This window comes from Equus przewalskii, chromosome X (genome assembly GCF_037783145.1).
Source record: "Equus przewalskii isolate Varuska chromosome X, EquPr2, whole genome shotgun sequence".
In the NCBI taxonomy this organism is placed as follows: domain Eukaryota; kingdom Metazoa; phylum Chordata; class Mammalia; order Perissodactyla; family Equidae; genus Equus; species Equus przewalskii.
This window is the reverse complement of record NC_091863.1, coordinates 8,599,136-8,617,559: the sequence shown is the minus strand read 5'-3', so window position 1 is coordinate 8,617,559 and position 18,424 is coordinate 8,599,136. Positions and strand designations below refer to the sequence as shown.

The following is an 18,424-nucleotide window of genomic DNA, read 5'->3' as shown; positions in this document are numbered from 1 at the left end:
TAAGTTGTCAGCTCCCTAATTACAGGACAGTCTAATTACAGACATGTTACACTCCCAAGGTATTATTACTGAGGCCCTGTCTGCCATCACCCAGAAGTAACCTAGCAAAATGTCATCACAATTGTTAGGGGATTGGTATATGGAAAGACGTAAATTCTCCCATGCATCCTTGGTCTTGGGAACGCCCTTGGACTCGGGGGAGGGGTCAGCTGACAGGATCCTGCTGAGTGGGCCAAAGTAAAACACTAGGTAAGAGCGGGGAGCTGAGGGGACAGAAGCATGGGGAATGGAGAAGGGCCATTAAGCTGGATTCCTCAGAGCTGTTCAGCATGACAAGGCAGTTTTCTCTGCCCCCACCCTATTCAATCCTTGCTCACTTCACCCTGGAGGCGTTTTGTGTTTGTTTGCTTAAGCTTAATAACATGTGAATTCTTGTTATGAGGGGATATCAGTGTCCGCAAGTGGAAAGTTAGTCTTGTGATCGTTCCACTCTGAAGAGGTTGAAAGACATGAATGACTCTATTCCTATAGAGGACTTCCGCCTGTCTGGAGGGATGCATGGGATCCCTTACAGAACAGAGCTGGGAAAGACAGCCTCCACCCACCTCAGCCCAATGTGCTTGCCAGGAAGGCTCCAGAAAGGACCGGGGGTAGAAAAATTAAGAGAATTAAGAGAAAATTAATTAATAGAGAACTAAAATTAAGAAGAAAAAATTTTAAAAACCTCCCAGTTGCTCATCAGAAGCTGACTGTCAAGATGGAAAGATTTCTCAATGAGAAAAATAATGTTGGGCACCATCCTCTGGGCTTCCTGTATATTTGAGATGAGCCAATAATAAGATTACTTTCTTTCTGGTAACATCCCTGGAGAGCCTTCCTTCTAGTGTTGTAAGATCTAAGGGATATCCTTCTAACTCTAGATGACTGATATCTCAAGATGACCAGGCTCCAGGAGAATCTTCCAGAAAACTAACACGACCTACACTGGTTACAAATATAAGCTATGGCCATATCAGAAGGTATTGACACAGTGGAGGAGAGCTTTGGACCCTCAATATGGACTTATTGGAAGAGCTGACATAGCTTTTATAAAGCCTCTGGGGCCCCAAGTATGCTCTCAGGATCACCAACACATTATTTGCACAATGATTTAAGAACCCAGCCAGGTTGCAGGGCTGCCCCTGCAGGTCACTATGTCTCAAGGGGAATGAGAGTGAAAAGATTCCCAGCTGATTTGCAGGCTGGAAAACATACTTTGCAAAGCAGAAACTGAGCAGTGGGACTTGGCAGTAGAGAACATTCATTGATTCATTGATTCACTCATTCTTTCATTCAAGAAATATTTATTGAGCATTTACTACATGGAAGGCATTGTACAAGGTGTTGTGGCTACAACTGTGAGCCCAACAGATGCAGCTTCTAGTACTATTACACTCCAGGGGGCGTTCCACATTGGAGCTCCACCACCACCCCACATTATATCAAGCATGTTACAATGCACACTTGTCACACATTAAATAGACGTTGCTATACAATTTTTCAAAAAAATTTCAAAATATTTATAATTTTGAACTTCTTTTATTTTGGGAAGATTCGCCCTTTGCTAACATCTGTTGCCAATCTTCCTCCCTTTTTATGCCCCCAAAACTCCCAGTACACAGCTGTGTATAGCTGCAAGTTCCTCTATATGAGCCACGGCCACAGCATGGCCACTGACAGACTAGTGGTGCTGTTCTGTGCCTGGGAACTAAACCCCGGCTGCCGAAGCGGAGCTCCCCAAATTTTAACCACTAGGTCATCAGGGCTTGCTCTATAATTTTGAATTTTGTTCAGAATAAAAAATTCAGTTTGTTCTTGTGATTTAAATTCTGTTTGCATATACTGTATAAGAATTAGGTTTCAGCCAACTGGTTGCTATATCATATCATTAATTTTTGTAGACATTTAATTATTCATGTATTATTTTTAATTTTGCAGATTATTTTCATACATTGGAGGCCAATATCCTTTTTTCCCCCTCAGGTTCAAATTATGAAACCTACCTTGAAAATCTTGAAAGCCCTTGGTATTTGGTCTGACATGTAAGAGATTCAGCAACCCCAATGGGCCCTCCTGTTGTGGAATTTACCTTCTAATGTGGGAGAGAACATAATTACTGAATTATCCAATAGTGTATACATTTTCAATTATGATAAGAGCTAGGGTGGAATGTATAAGATGTTCTACTAGGATTGAACTCGGGATCTAACCTTGTCTTGGGAGGAGGAGGGTGTTAGGACAAGTTTTCCTAAAGTGATAAGCTCTGAGCATTGAAGGATAAGTGAAAATTAAAGAGGAATGAAGTCAGGAAGAACATTCCAGAAAGAGAGATCAGCATGTGCAAAGTCCCAAAGGTGAGAAGGATCATGGGCTGTACAAAGGATTGGACTACAAATGAGATGGAGGAGAGTGGTAGTTGGTAAGGTCAGAGAGGAGGTAGAGGACCCACAGGCCACTGGAGTGATACTGGCCTCTAAAGAGTGATGGAAGTCATAGGAATTTGTTTGAAGAACACCATCGACATATCCACTCCTGAGATTCCCAGGGTGGGTGGCCAGGGTTGGGGAGTAGAGAATGAAGAAAGGTACAAACCAAGAACAGACTCCACTACTGACCCCAAGAAGCACAAGCACAGCAGCCCATTAGATGAGTGCTTTAACCCAACCAATTTAGGAGATAGTAACTATCCTCTGGGCCACTACTTGCCTCCAGTGGTTCTGAACTGTGGGCAATTGTGCCCCTCAGAAGACATCTGGCAACGTCTGGAAACTTTTTTGGTTGTCACAGCTGGGAAGAGTGGCTTTCATTTCTACCCAGTCTCATAGAGCTTGAGGCAATCTCAACGAAGTCCTCTAATTTATACTCCTGTGACTATGATACTACATTCTGCTCCTGCAGATACACTTATACATTTTATATATAAGGAAGAGTCCATGAATTTCTCCACACTTAGCATTGCAGTCTGAAAGGTTGAGTTTATGCTGTCATTAAAATCTACATTCTGTTGCATATTACATCAAGGCAATAGAGATGCGCTCAATATATCCCTGTTTCACTTTCATATGTTTGGGGAAATTCTCACATCATTACTTAGTGTTCTCCAGGCTAAATAAGCCTATCATCTTCTTTAATTTGAAACTCACATTTTATTTTCTTTCCCTTTTATCATTTCCTTAGCTCTCCATAGACCCCCTTCAATTCTTCCATATGCTCCTTTAAATTTGCAGGCCCAAATTGCACCCAGCCTCTAATAAGGTTGATTTTTAACCATGTAACATATGGCATATCTGATTATAAGAATTAATTCATAATTTTTCCTCATTTCATATTGATGACATTAGTTATCAGTAGCATGTTAATTTTAAGATTAAATTGACAATTCTTCTTGTATATCATATTGAACTAGCTACTAAAGTTGAAAGAAGGCAAATAAACAGCCCTAGGGTGTTAAATAAATTATTCTTCTCTTATATTACTCAGTGATAAATCTCAAATACATATACCACACTGAACTTTTTATAGTGGAAGCTTTGGGACCCATGTGTGACTCCACTCAAAGCCCCCTTGAAAGGACAGGATCAAATGTTTATTTTTATAATATGTGGCCCCAATCTCAGACACAGTGCTGTGGACCAAGAATGACCACTTGACCTGAGGTCAACCACGACTGTCAAACCAAAGATTAGCTAAATCCTTTTACTTGAGAATTTGAACTCAGAGTCACAGAAAATGCAGTCAGTCAACGGTGGGTGATAGAGCTGTAAGGTCATGTAACTGGGGCCATTTTGAGTCTTTTACAAGCGGTCAACATTGTTGGAGAGTAAAGACGAAGTGAAGCAGAAATCAGAGAGGTCATGTGGTTGCTAACAGACAAAGAGTTGAAGAGGGACAAAGAGAGAGCTTCACATCAGAGTCTTCCCTTCTCCCATTCGTGGGGAGCTTGGCCACATTTTGATTCCTGCATCTAAGTGATTACATAGTGTAAATGTACTACAACTGCCTTCTTTCCATGAGCTAGCGTGAGCAGATTTCTAACTCTTGCAACAAAATGATTCCCAGCTAAGAACAACTTCACCACCAGACATCACCAGAGTCATGATGCTGTAAGTCTGACACAGCACTGAACATCCAAGACAACCCTGCCTCCACCTCTACTCCTCATTGGCAGAAGATGTTCTCAGTGAGTCCCTCAGACATACACAGGAGGCCTTTCTATTTCCATTGACAATGCCAATGCCCTAATGGTGACATGGAAATGGTTTTGCTCATTACCAGGTTTGTTAATAGCCAGCAGTAACCTGCTGTGGACTTGCACATTTTTTTTTAGAAAAAGCATTTAGCAGTTCAGTATAAAAAAGAAAAGAAACTGGGATAAGAATACTTCTAAACACTTTTAGAAAAGTCTGTCTTCTTTGCCGTCCACTTAAGTGCATACTTAGGTTAATTAATGGTTCTTAATGAAGAGAGTTCCAGTGGATAATTCCACTTACTAGTACGTAGACAAGGCAACAATGGAGTGTAAGAAGTAAAATTAGGAAAGAGTGAGTGTTTAGGTCAAAGAGAGTCAAGTAGGCTTTTGAAAGGAGGTAGATTTTGATGTAGTACTAAGGGGTTTTAGAAGTCAGTAATAATTTAAAAAAAGAATTTGAACGCTGTAATTCGCCCTTTGCTTATTTTTCCTGACCATTGTATGTGTGCTATGTTAAAAATATTTTAAACATGAAAAAAAAAAGAATTACCCAGATGAAACAAAGTATGAGAAATGGGGGGGGGGGGGAAGCATATCAGGCAGAGGAAGAAGCAATGAATACAGCTTAATATGCTCAGGAAACAAAATGGTTGGAACGTGGATATTGGGAGAAATATATGGCAAAATCTGATAAATAAATTTTTTTAAAGTCTATAATATAGGTTGCAGGGAGGAAGGGATGGCATGTGCGGCATATGCAAAAGAGTGTTCAAAGAAGAATGACATGCCTGTCTGAATAGAGTGAAGGAAGCACGCTGGACTGAGCATATGGGGCTAAATCATGGGAGGCCTTGAGAGCCAGGCTCATGAGTTTTAACTTAATCTGAAAGCCAGTTGGTATATTTGGGAATGAAATGATAATATGTCCTTTTATTTAGGGGAAATATTGATCTGGGTTCAGTATTTTTGAAGGGAGAGAGTGAAAGAGGTAAATGGCCACATTAGGAGGTGAATGCAGGAATGTGGGCTGAGATAATAAAAACCTAGACAAGGATGGTGGTAGTAGAAATTAAAAGAAAGGATGGAGTCTAAGCAACACTATAAATAAAGGTTAATGTGTATGGTGACTGATTTGGTATGGGGAAAAGAAAAAAAGGAAAATTTTCAAATGTTATTCAACCAATTAATTATTCAACAAACATATACAGCAACAAATATATATTCTCTGATGTTGTTATATCCAAGAAGGGTCTTATTTGTTAACAACCCAAACTGAATCTAGTTATTTTAGGCACAAAGGAAATTTATCATAATATCAGGGGCTTACAGCATCAGTGAGAGCTTGAAGGATCAGACCTAGAAAGATGACAGAGCCAAAAGAGCAGTCTTTCTAACCTGAGCTCCATGAGAAAATTAAGCTCCACCACCCTACAGCATACATTACATATAAGGACTTAACTCCTCTCCTTCGCACCTAACGTGGTACTAGTTATGCGTCATCTTTGGCAGAATTGAGGAAATTGTCACTCAAATAATCTTTAGTTTCTGTAGTTCAAATGAGGTACCCCAATTGAGAAACGCTGTCTGAGAGCTGAGCAGAAGTCATCACAACAAGATGGTCCTGGCCACATACTACTCACTGCCTTTGTTCCAAAATTATTGCTTTACTTGCTCAAGATTTAAAGTCTCAGGAGCATGGGGAGGGTACAAGTATCTGGGAAGGCTTTAAAAAGAGATGCTTTGAAATGGATCTTGAAAAAATCAGGGATTTTTGCAAGTCCAGCAAAAAAGAGATCATCATGTGCAAAGACAGAACACTGAAATAGCTTGGCATGTTTGGGAATGGTGAGAAGGGTGATGGGGCTGGGGATAGTGAGACTGGGGGTTGAGGGCAGAAGATGAGGTAGGAAATGTGAACAGGCCATGAAGGGCCTGACATGTCCTCACTAAGAATTTAGACTTTATCCTCTAGGCCGGGGAAAGTCACTGAAGTTAGTAAAGTTTGACAGTGACGTGATCAGACTTGTTTTTCCCAATAGGAATACTGATGGGGGATGAGTTATAAGAAGGAAAGCCTAGAAGAGTAAGGAAACTCTTTATATATATAAAATACAGCAGGGGCAACAGGCTGTTCATACATGATTTATGTATATAAATCAAGATTCAGAAATGTCTCAGTGACTAGTGTAGACAGGCACAGCTTGCAAGGGAAGAGTGAAGATTGAAACCAGGAGGCAAGGAAACCATCCAGGAATGAATTTAAATCATCCAGGTGATAAAGGATAAGGTTTTGCAAAAAGGGGTGGTAGTAATAGCGGGGAAAAGACATGGTAGGAATGATAATAAGGCTAAAGGAAGGGTCATGAGTTACTCTCACAGATCTATAGAATTATCGGGCTATATGTGACATAAAGACAGTCTGCAGTAAGTGAGAAAAAGAAGGAAGAGGCCAGCAGTGGGGGATACTCAAAGTTAGGGGATGCGGTGAGGAAAGGAGCCAACAGAGGAGACAGAAGAGCAAGAAGAGAATGTCAAGGGTGCAACGTTGTGGGGGGTGACATGCAAGCCTGACTTAAGAAAGGGGAAGTAGTTACAACAACCAGAAACATCCACCCCAAGGAGATACATTTCATTTTTTTGTCCCTTAAATCCCTCAGATCCTAGTCTCATTTAAATAAAGAACAAACACTTCTAATCTTGTTCATATGACATAGAATAACCACATCTCCTTGCTTCTTCCTGTTACCTTCCTTCCATCAAAATCTTATTTACTCTCCAGGGTATTTATTCTGACAGCACTAAAAGTATACTAGTGATAGTTATGACCATATTGCTTGGCATGGTCCACTACTTTTAGGAATCTCTCCCAAGGAGTTACTTAAAATGTATTCAAGACTGGTTATAGCTGTAGTGCTCATCATATAAACAAATAAAGCAGAACAAAACCCAAAAAGATACCTGACATGAATTAAGGAAAAAGAAAAAATAATCCCCGAATGTACTAGAACAGGAATTGGAAAGAGGTCATAGACTCTTACAGGTAAATAAGATTAAATTTTATATTATTTTGTATTTTTATTTTCAATTACGTAGTTATTTATATGTTTATTTTAAAGATGGTTAAATAGTGAATAAAAATAAAATATAAAAGTTATTTCTGGCATGATATTACAAGGAAAAGAATTTTCATTTACTGGATTAAGTTGCCATATAGTAATAGAGTTAAAAGCCACTGAGTAAATAAGGAGCTTGCACAATGTATTCTTATGAGCAGAAGGTTAAACTGGACTGGTAAAATTATATTTCAATTAAAAAAAAGATGAGATTGAAATATGCATGAGTACTCAAAGACTAAAAATATGATTTTATAAGCTTTTCAGGAAAGCAATATAAGGCTATGTTATTTACATAGAAACAGCCACAGATAAGAACAACTCCGGAAGAAAGAGATTTATTTAGTCATTAAGTATGAAATGGGAATTCATGTTTATTTGATACCAGCCATGAGAATTATCACAAAACATTCTCTGGAATAAGAGAAGCACACAAATTTTTTAAAAAAGCTTTGAGCCTATTTCCCACTCCCAAAGACATACAGAAAAAAAAATTCACGGAAACAATGAACGGGGGAGAACAGCTCAAATTTAAGAGAGGAAAAGATGAATATGCTGAAAAATGAGGAGGATGACAGTTGAGAGGAAAGAAGAAAAATGGATAATAAGAGGAAAAGTATTGCAGAAAGGCTCTGTAGCTCACAACAGGCTATGGGAAGCAAAATATTTTAAAGGTGAACTTGAGTAAGAATAAGACTATGTGAAAGAAAATTCCCGGATGGTAGCATAACAGAAGTGAAAAGGTGTTTAAAAAAGATACAGAGATTAAAGGACAGGAAAATATTGGAGCCATTTAAAGATATATGTATAATTTAATGTTCTTTGTGCAATTCTTTCATCTTTCCAAAAGAAAAAAAAATGCCTTATAACTCCAAATATCTATATAAATGTCCTGAAATTGCCCCACTATCTCATTTTCTTTAATATAGTATTTTTCAAGACTTTTGGTTGCAAACGACGGTATTCCAACTCAAACCAGCCTAAATCAAAAAGGAATGAATTTGCTCATTAAGTCCCCAAAGATGTCCATGTCTTAATCTCTAGGTTCTTAAAATATCCTTCCTTACACAGCAAAAGGGACTCTTGCTGATGTGATTAAGTTAAGGGTTTTGAGATGGAGCAATCCTCTTGGATTATCTGGGTAGGCCCAATGTAATCACAAGGAGCCCCAAAAGGGAAAAGTGGGAAGCAGGCAAGAAAGTCCAGAGTCATAAAAAGAGATGTCATGACAGAAGCAGAGGTTAGAGTGATGAGGAGCCACCAGCCAAGGAATCCAGGCGGCCCCTAGAAGCTGGAAAAGGCAAGAAAATGGACTCTCCCCTTAGATCCTCCAGAAGGAAAATAGCCCTGCAGACCCATTTTAGACTTCTGACCTGCAAACTACAAGATAATGAATATGTGCTGTTTGAAGACACTACATTCATGATGATTTGTTACAGCAGCAATAGGAAACTAATACACTCATGTAACCAGGAAGTTCAAGGAGTATAACTAACTTCTGGCCCATTTTAATCCGACAGTTCAGCTGATGTTGTGGACCTATTACAGTAATCTCTAAGCAAGACTTTCCTCTGCACTGGTCTCATTTTTAGGCAGTTCCTCCCCCCATCTAGAAAGATAAACACAGGCAGTTCAAGGTTTTCCTTGTCCTTAACGAATGGGGATCCGTTGAACTACACTGGGTGGTGGCCCTGCTTAAAGCTAGCAACCTCAGAAGAAAAGCAAGAGCTTTTTTCACCCCACAAACTCCAGAAAAGCTGACGGGGTAGTCTGATTGGCTTGGCACAGGCCACACCCTTTCCTTGAATCAAAGTTTAGCTAGGGGTAAGCAGTACTTTAATTGGCCAAGTCTTGGTCCTCCCACCCTTATGGTTGGGGTAGGGTAGGAAAGGGTCAGCCCCATGGAAACCACATGGACTTAAGTTCCCACGAGAAAGATGGGTGCTGTGACTAGAAGAGGGAAAAAGAAAGGATATCAAGTAAAGAAGAATCATAGCTATCACTGGGTACAAAACACAACATACTATTTTAAAAGTACATATTCAATATTTGATCAAAAATTTCAAAATTGATACTGCAACTTCCTTTGAATATTGATTATATAATTTTTAAAACATTGTTATAAAATGAAAACAATACTCCAGATTTTGATGACACGTTAGGTTTCATAAATGCTCTTGATCCACCCCATCCCCGTTATGGATACAGCTCGTAAAAAACCCACCTAATCTATATTAATAAGCGAATTTGGTAACAGCAGTAAGAAGGACGATTATTACATGAATAACAGGTAAGGCAATTACAAAATGCAGTATCTAAGTGGCATTGTTTTCAACCCAAGGCAAAGCTGCCCCTATAAGGACATGGTCACTGTTCACAGGGGGCTTGGGACGCCAGAGTGTCAGAATTCCGAAGAGTCAATGGTTGGTAGAGTCTGATGGCAGATCATCAGGACTCTGATGAGTGGGTCACCTCCTACATTGATTGACCTGTTATCACAGTGTCCTCTCTTCCTGCTTTGAAGACCCTGGTTATGCCCAAGGAAAAATGGTGGTGGTGCTGAAGGTTTCCTGGAAGGTGGTGGAGTCCAAGAAGCTGAAGGGACGCTCAGAGTGTAGTTCTCAGAGAAGTATCTTGTAACAATTCAAATGTGTTCACTCTTTTTAAGGTGGCTTTTAAAATCTCAGGTGAATGGAACCAACACTGACACAAGTATGGGAGTGGGAAAGGATTTTAATTTACTTTAAAGACTTACAGGGTAGCATGAAAGTTGATCTATCATCTATAGCACTCTAATCATCTTGATCATCCTCCACATGTCCTAGCACTTAAGAGGCGCTCAATAAATACATAATGAATAAACTGGTTTCAAAGTGTTGCCCTTCCTCACTTGCTTAACATAAATTTAACTTTAAGGCTATACAAAAAAGCAAAACTATTCTTTTTCATTCTGGTTCTGTATGTTTATTATCATCAACATGCATTTGATGTTTGCTTCTTTCAGATATTACATTCGTGTTATGGGTCTGAAGTCAGGGGTTAAGTGAAAGATTAAGGGAGTTACACACAGCGAGATTCTGATATTACTAAAACCACAAATAAACACACACACACACACACAGGGTATTCAAGTTAATGCAAATTCTAAATGTCTAAGATAATGCAGATTGGAATGCATCCAACAAAAATGTCATTTTCTGGCTTAATGGAGAGATTAATAAGTCAAAACCATGAATTATATACGAAGTCTCATCCAGGATCTTGGTTATTTTTAGCACAGGAGCGTAACATGATGCTGCAGGTAGAGTTTGTGCCAACACCATAGCTGGAGGAGCAAGTACCAAGGAAAGCAGGGCTGGGATGTCTCAATCAACAAAAGCAGAGAGAAAAGCTCAGCATCCTCCAGGAGAGAGAGATGGCTTTTCTCAGGTGCAAAAGCAAACGGCAAATGTGATGGAAGGAATCACAGTGTGAGAGAGGACTTCGCTAGGATACTGATAACTATGCAAATAACCGAACTCCGTCTTATGTGGTCCCTGCCTGCAAAGTGATGAAGGTAATTCGAGGCTGGGATTTTAACTTCCCCTACTAAACAAGGCCACAATCTGAAACAAAAATGAAGGGAGATAATTAGCACCAGGCAACACTACATCAAGTATGCAGACTAAAGAGTAGCCCACAGACTTGAGTTCAAATCCCAGGTCCGCCACTTACTCTCTGTGTTGTCTTGGACAAGTAATTCAACCTCTAGAAGCCTTACTTTACTTGTTGTAAAATGAGAACAGTATGTCTATATTATAAAGTATTGGGAAGGATTCAGTGAAATGACACATGTATTTAGCATGATGTCTAGTAAATAGCAAGTACTCAATAAATAATGATTCTCAGAGATATAAGTATGATAAAAACAAAGATAAGTGCATGCGTGTGCCCCCACATTAACTTTTAAAATCATTAAGAAATTTAGCTAGTTATGTGTGCATATGTAAAGCGTATGGGATATGGATTAAAAGGGGGTTTAGCACATACATTACATACTGATACACGTCCAGGCCCCATAGATATTGAGCAGTTTTGAAGTGACATAAGGAAGTTTGCTAGTCAATGAAGAGAGAAGATGACTCTGAAAAGAGTAAATCTATAATATATTATCTCACCACCTCTTCCCTGGCCTTTAGTGTCATAGGTGCTAGACCCAGCCAGTAGCCTCACCCACTAATTACCATAATTCAACCTTAAGTCACAAATAAACCAAGCTCCCAGAGACCTACAAAGAGAAGAGATTAGGAACAACATCCTTCTACTGGAAGAATATTCATTGAATATTCATAAAAATATAAACTCCGGTTATCTCTGGATGGTAGAATATAGGTGATTTTTATTTTTCAACTTTTTTGTTTATAGATAATTTATAAACTTTCTAATATATAAATATATTTACTTTTGCATTAAGAAACAGAAGATACTTAAGTAGTGTCTTCTTATTTTATGTAAGAGGGAGAAAGCGGCAGAGAACTGCAAAGTACAATCTGACTGTCCTCCGTTTTGGTAAATAGTTTTATTGGAGCACAGCCACACCCCTTTGTTTATGTAGTATCCACGACTGCTTTGGTATCACAATGGCAGAGTTGAATGTAGCAACAGAGACGTCATGGCTCACAAAGTCTAAAATCTTTACTATTTGACCCTTTACAGACAGTTTGCTGACCCCAGAGTTAGTCAATCTGAAGAAAATTCTCAAGCATGGCCTGCCTATTATGAAAAACTTATTGCAAGTGGGCCACTCCCTACCTGTGATGGCTTGGAAGCCATTTAACTCCTAAGTTGCCTTATTTGTAGACATATAGTTAATCTTTATTGAGTATTTACTGTGCACCAGGCACTTGTCTAAGTGCTTCACACATATTAACTTACATATATTAAATTCAGTCCTCATAACACCCCTAAAACATAGATTTTATTATCATTGCTATGTTATAGACGAGGAAACTCATCATTCATATGATTTGAGCCAGGAATAGAACTCAGGAAATCTGAGCTCCAGACCTGTGCTCTTAACCATGAAGCTGACTGTCGAACAAGTTTTCCCATTGCATGATCTCTAGGACACTGTAGTCTTCTAAAATGCAGGATTTTGTGTTGTGGCACTTTTTGCTTGAAAAATATGTCAAGCCTTGGTTTTCCTCAAGATGGAAGTCACCAACTCCTGGCCCACCTGGGATGTCTTCCCATTGCTATTCTTTTGGCCACATAGTGCTTGAGAAAAACTAAATTCCTGTGAGTGGGCAAGCTCTCCCCACCCTAGCACAGATGACTCTTCCCTGTGCTATCACATCCAGCTGCCACTCACCTTTACCTCTCCACTTGGCCCAGGAAGGCAAACGAGACTCCCCTAAGACTTTGGCAGAGGGAGACTAGTTGATGAGTACTTGTGTTGTATGCTGTTATTGTGACAGGGCTCCAGGCTTGAGCAAAGCAGAGGTCACTCTCTGATTCCTGGAGACAGGACATGAAAGGGGGCATGGAGGGGACAGGGGTGGGAGAAGAGCAAATGTTTGAAAGTTTGGTCCTCTGGGCAAGCTCAGAGACTCCAGTGAAGGAGAAAAAGAGAGTAGGGGAAGCAGGGAGGGGAAGAAAGGGACAGAACAGAGAGGGGAAGAAGGAGGTCAGAGAGGGAGGGGTGGTGGTAGGAGGGAAGAGCTGGGAGAGGAGGAGGGGCAGGAAGAAAGGGAGAGGAGGAAGGGGAAAGAATGGCAAGGGTGGGAGAGGAGGAAGCAGCTGGGGAGGAGGCAGGGGGAAGAGGAGGGGAGGCAGGGGGAAGAGGTAACCACGGGGAGAAAGAGAGCGGGAGGCAGAAGACGGAGATGCAAGGAGACCTAGAGGCAGGAGGAGGAGGAAGAGGAGGAAGAAGAAGAGAGTAGAGAAAGAAAGAAGATGATACGGAAAGGGAAATAGAAATAGGACCTCTTGGCCAAATGGAAAGTAGCTGTTTTTACTGAAAATGCTATACAACAGCAGGGAATAAAGAGGATTCTTTGGTGTCAAAGTGATACAAAGAAAGGGAAGGGAGAGAAGGCATCCCACACACTTCTGAAGGGACCCAAGCAGCTTCCAAGGCTCCAGCTCTATGGACTTAGGGCCGTGAGAGCCACACTGAGAGGTCACTTGCCATGGGGACCAGAAGGTATTTGGGGGGCTCACAGCATTCCCTTGTCAAGGCCTCAGTTGTCTGCATCAAGGAAAGACAGAAAGGAGAGGAAAAGGTGACAGGTGCCATGAGTTGGGGGTAGGGGATATCTCAACACTTTCAACACACCTCCTGGGGAAATCTCAGAAATAATTGGGAGGAAAGACTGCTGGATGCTGAAAGCACATTCTCATATATAAATTGATACCTGATATGCCATGAGACAAGTCATGTAAGGAAAAAGCCATCACCTTGAAAGTGTAACGCAATCTCATATTACAGCCTCATCTTCGCCATCGTTTCACCACGATGACAGCATCACTCTGAGCATACCAACTAAGCCTTTCAGGAGGGTTTTACTAAGTTACTCTTTAGGATAACCATCATGCACCAGAGAAAATCTGGTAAGGACCCTATTTCCAGGGGAAAAATTTGCATTCAACTTCCAGGGGTTCATAAACACCCCCCCCCCCAAATATCCATTGACTCTGAGGCATCCACGAACCCTAGGTTAAGAACTCTTGCTTTAGAGCATTAAAACACACACACAAACTGTATTTCCTCCTTATTTTGACCACACAGAATGACTGGGAATCTGAAACGTGTTGTAATGCAGCAGACAAACTGTGCTGTTAGTTTTCTAAAATGCTCACACTTATGTGCACAAAACAGAAAACGCTAATATCTAAATGTATTTTATCACCTTGAAAGGAATAGGTACTAAGGGGGAACAAAGCATAAAATGATTGAAAATGGTGTGTTAAGACCTATTTGAATTACTTTTTATTACTTGTACAAGGACACAATGCACATACACACACATACACACCATGGGACAACTTAAATCAAACATAGTGACGGCATTCATTTTAAATTATTTTATTCTGTCTCTGGTATGTTTTATAGCCTATATAAATACATCATCACATTTGAAAATTGGCCTGTCCACTATAGATTTATAGGTTAAATGTGCTCAGATGCTAAGGAAGAGCTTGACTTGAGAACTAAGAAAATTAAGTCAATTTCAAGATGCACATTTACAGGTTTAAGCAGGAGAAGGCAGGGGCCAGCCCACTGTGCCTCTGCCATGGTCAGTTCAGCTTGGAACATTGTGGCGGCTTCTGTCAGTTACGCTTCAAAAAAGGCACAGCTGATTCTCATGTATCCATATAATAGCATGCAATGTAGTCATTAAGAACAATGTTCATGAATATTATGGTAAATACACACTATTCCTTCACACATACACATACACACAAAGACTGCAAAATAAGGATGATCATTTTTAAAGTGTTTATCTGGGTAGTAAGGTAATGGGATTTTCTTCCTTTCTCCTTTCTTCTTTTCTTCCTTTACTTTCTTTCTTTTGGAGTTATATATTGTCCGTGTTTTTTTGTAATGAATATTCATTATCTTTGAAATCAGAAAAAAGTTATACTTGGAAAAGAAAAGCATTGATGTACTAGAATGGATCAATATAAGCAATCCCCAGATAACAAAGGGTCAGAATCTTGTCTTATGAGGAACATTTGAAGGATTGCGCAATTTTTATCACGGAAAAAAACCGAAAGTTTTGGAGGATGAGGTAAGACTCATCAAATACTCTGAAGAGCAACCATGTAGAGGAGGGATGAGAACTTTTTCCAGGTAGCTTCAGCAAGAAGAACTCGGATCAATAGACAGCTAAGAAAAAGGAGGTCCACTGACAAGCAGTAGAGGAGGAAATACATTCTCATGATGAAAGTGTGCTAAAAACCTTGATAGGGCTCCCTCTCTGTGGAGGCACACTTTCAGATGACCTTCTATAGAAACACACCTCTACATGCTGCAGGACCATCTATAGAGACACACCCAGATGCTGGATGACCACACAAGGAAACACACTCTCAGATGCCAATGACCATACATGGAAATATATATCCAGATGCCAATGAACATATAAAGAGACACACACCCCAATCCTGAATGTCCTTCCTGCCAAGAATCCATCATAAGAAGTGACCATGAAGTTAGTTTTCCATCCTTAAAGATACTCCTCAGAGCTGTGAGATATGTCCTAAAATAATAAGCCACAAAGCCAATAGCCTGTCTTTAGGGATGGCAGTGTTTCATGAATATGAAGAATGCCTTGAAATCAACAGCACTGATGACAATTAGCTTCAGAAGAGTTGCATGGTAATGTTCGGCTGCTCCTTTCAACCACCCGCTTTATGGCGTCACAGACGCACAGGATCCTCATTACCCTCCCTTACAAAATGCTCTCAATTAAGAAAAAATGGGGAGAGGTTCAAAGGAGAAGGAAGGAAACACAAGATTAAGGAAAACGGAGCATCAGGGATGATAAAGCAGGGAGAACAAGGAAGATTGCAGCCAATTAATAGAAATAAAAGCTTTTAGAAAACAACTGATAGCAACATTCAAAATAAATTTACACTCTGGTCTTTGAGGTTTATTCCCCTGCTTAAATAGTCAGCTACTTTTTTTAGATGCTTCAAAAACTGTCCTGTAAAAGGTCTTCGATGGTATAAGTGGGTTGTTTAAATAGGAAGAAAAAGAAACACCAAAACAGCTGTGATATTTTTATTTTCATCACCAATTTTCCTAATTAGCTGTATGACCTAGAGGAAGTTACTTAACCTCTCTGAAACTCTACTTTTTCATATATAAAATGAGAATTATGCCTACATAGGCTGTTGTAAGAATTAAGTATCTTCTTATTTGTAGGTACATACTCATAGATGTTGAATGAATCCTAACTTTAGTGTTATTGTTGTTAAAAACAACTTATTGAAACTAGAAAGGAAGAGGTACTAATATTTTGAGATCCTATCTGAAATTTTCATATACTAACCCTATTTAAGTCCATTGAATCTTCGAGCAGTTAACAAACTTTTTCTGTAAGGGCCAAATAGTAAATATTTTAGGCTTTGCAGACCGATAGTCTGTCTAAACTACTCAGCTCTGCCTCAGTAGTGCAAAAGCAACGCTAGACAGTATGTAAACGAATGGGCATGGCTGTGTCCCAATAAAATTTTATTTACAAAAGCAGGCCAGATTTGGCTTGTGGGCAGTACTTTGTCGACCTCTGAGCTAGATAGTATTCCCAAATTACAAATTGAGAAACTATTGCTCAAAGTGCTCAAGCAACTTGCCCTGGGTCACTCAGCTCATAAGTAGCAGGCCTGAGGTTTGAACCTAGGACCATATATCCCAGAGCTCATGTTCTTTCCTCCATACTGAGTTGTGTTAATTGGCATCATACCTTTTGTAGCCATTATAAAGCAAAATTTACGGCTCAGAGGAGAAATTCTGCTCAACTAAATGCACGATTTCTCTGTAACACAAACGGTGCCCAAATAACTGAAGTAGAACACATCAAGATTCCAGGGCCCATGCTCGTTGTAAAATTTATAGTCTCAAAAGGGTTTGCCAGTATTATTTCAGTGAGAAGTTGGTCTTGCCAAAATCAACTGAAGAATTATTACATGAATGTCAAAAAATAATTTTAACCTGAATTTCCTGGAAAACGCTAGTAAATATTTTCTTATTCAAGCTTCAATAACCTAGAGATTTGCCCCAATCATCCAATGCATCCTCATAGACAAAGGAAATATTGATACTTTCTAGAACAAGAAATGGGAATAAGAAAATATCCATTCTTCCAATTATTTATGCCAAACACTCATTTCCTCTAAAGATGGGTCCACAGGCATTTACGAAATAGTTTTCAACTGGATTGCAAAGAGAAGGAATAGAAAAAGTGTAACAGAATCGACTGGAGATCTTCATTACAAATATACAGCCCAGCCTTCACCCCTACCACCCCAAGATTCAAGACTCCCTTAGTAGGGTCAGGGAATGACTTGGCATCTGCTCTTAGGAAACAAAATAAGGAGAAATAAATACTTCAACGGATTCTAATTACTCCACTTTCAGACGTACTGGTTAAAGAAGGGATTCTCCTCTTCAGCACTGTTGACACTTTGAACTGGGTAAATCATTGCGGTGGGAGCTGCCCTGTGCATTGTAGGATGTACAGCAGCAGCCCTGGCCTCAACAGCCTAGATGTCAGTAACATCCTGCCCCGAATCGTGACAATAAAAAATGTCTCCAGACACTGCCAACTGTTCCCTTGGGGCAAAGCTGCCCTCATTGAAAAGCACTGGGTTAGAATATAAACCATCTGATACTGGGTTTTTCTTAACATCCAGTCCAAAAAAAAGAATGAAGAAGATAAGTCCGTGTGAGATCTAGTCAGAGCACTTTCCTTCTGCTCTATTTAAGGACCACGAGCCCATCAGCCCCACCTTTTTATTGAAGTGTAGCCATTATTTTGAACTCATTGGAAATTTTAAGTATGCACTAACACGCTCTCTTGACATATTTTTTATAGTACCAAGTATCATTTGTCATTCACTGTAATAGGTTTTATGTCAATATTAATGCTCTGTGGATCAACATTGTTTTCTCTGCCTTCTTTTTCTTTTTCATTCTGTTTGTTACATATTTTAAATGATCTTGGAATTTGCCATATCAATATTTCAAAACTTCTATCACCTCTGCCTTCCCTAACTAAAATTCAATTACATGAAAAACACAATAAAAAAGTAACCAGTCCTCAAATAAATGTCATTCTAGTGTTAATTAAAATATTACCTAGGTCTAGACAATAACAAGTGTTAGTCAAGATGTAGAGAAATTGGAACTGTCATATATGGCTGGTGGGATGGTAAAATGGTATAGCTACTTTGGAAAATAGGTTGGCGGTTTCTTAAACAGTTAAACATAATTTATCATTACACCCAGCAATTCTACTCTTAGGTATCTGCCTAAGAAAAATGAAAACACATGTCCACACAAAGACTTGTACCCAAATAACAGCATTATTCATAATAG

The 18,424-nt window shown here is 39.6% G+C and overlaps 1 protein-coding gene across 4 annotated transcripts in view; it reads right to left on the bottom strand.

The window, feature by feature from the left end:
- The window catches only part of FRMPD4 (FERM and PDZ domain containing 4), a 797,725-nt gene that overhangs the window by 514,302 nt on the left and 264,999 nt on the right, over positions 1-18,424 (bottom strand). The gene's annotated exons all lie outside the window — the stretch shown is intronic.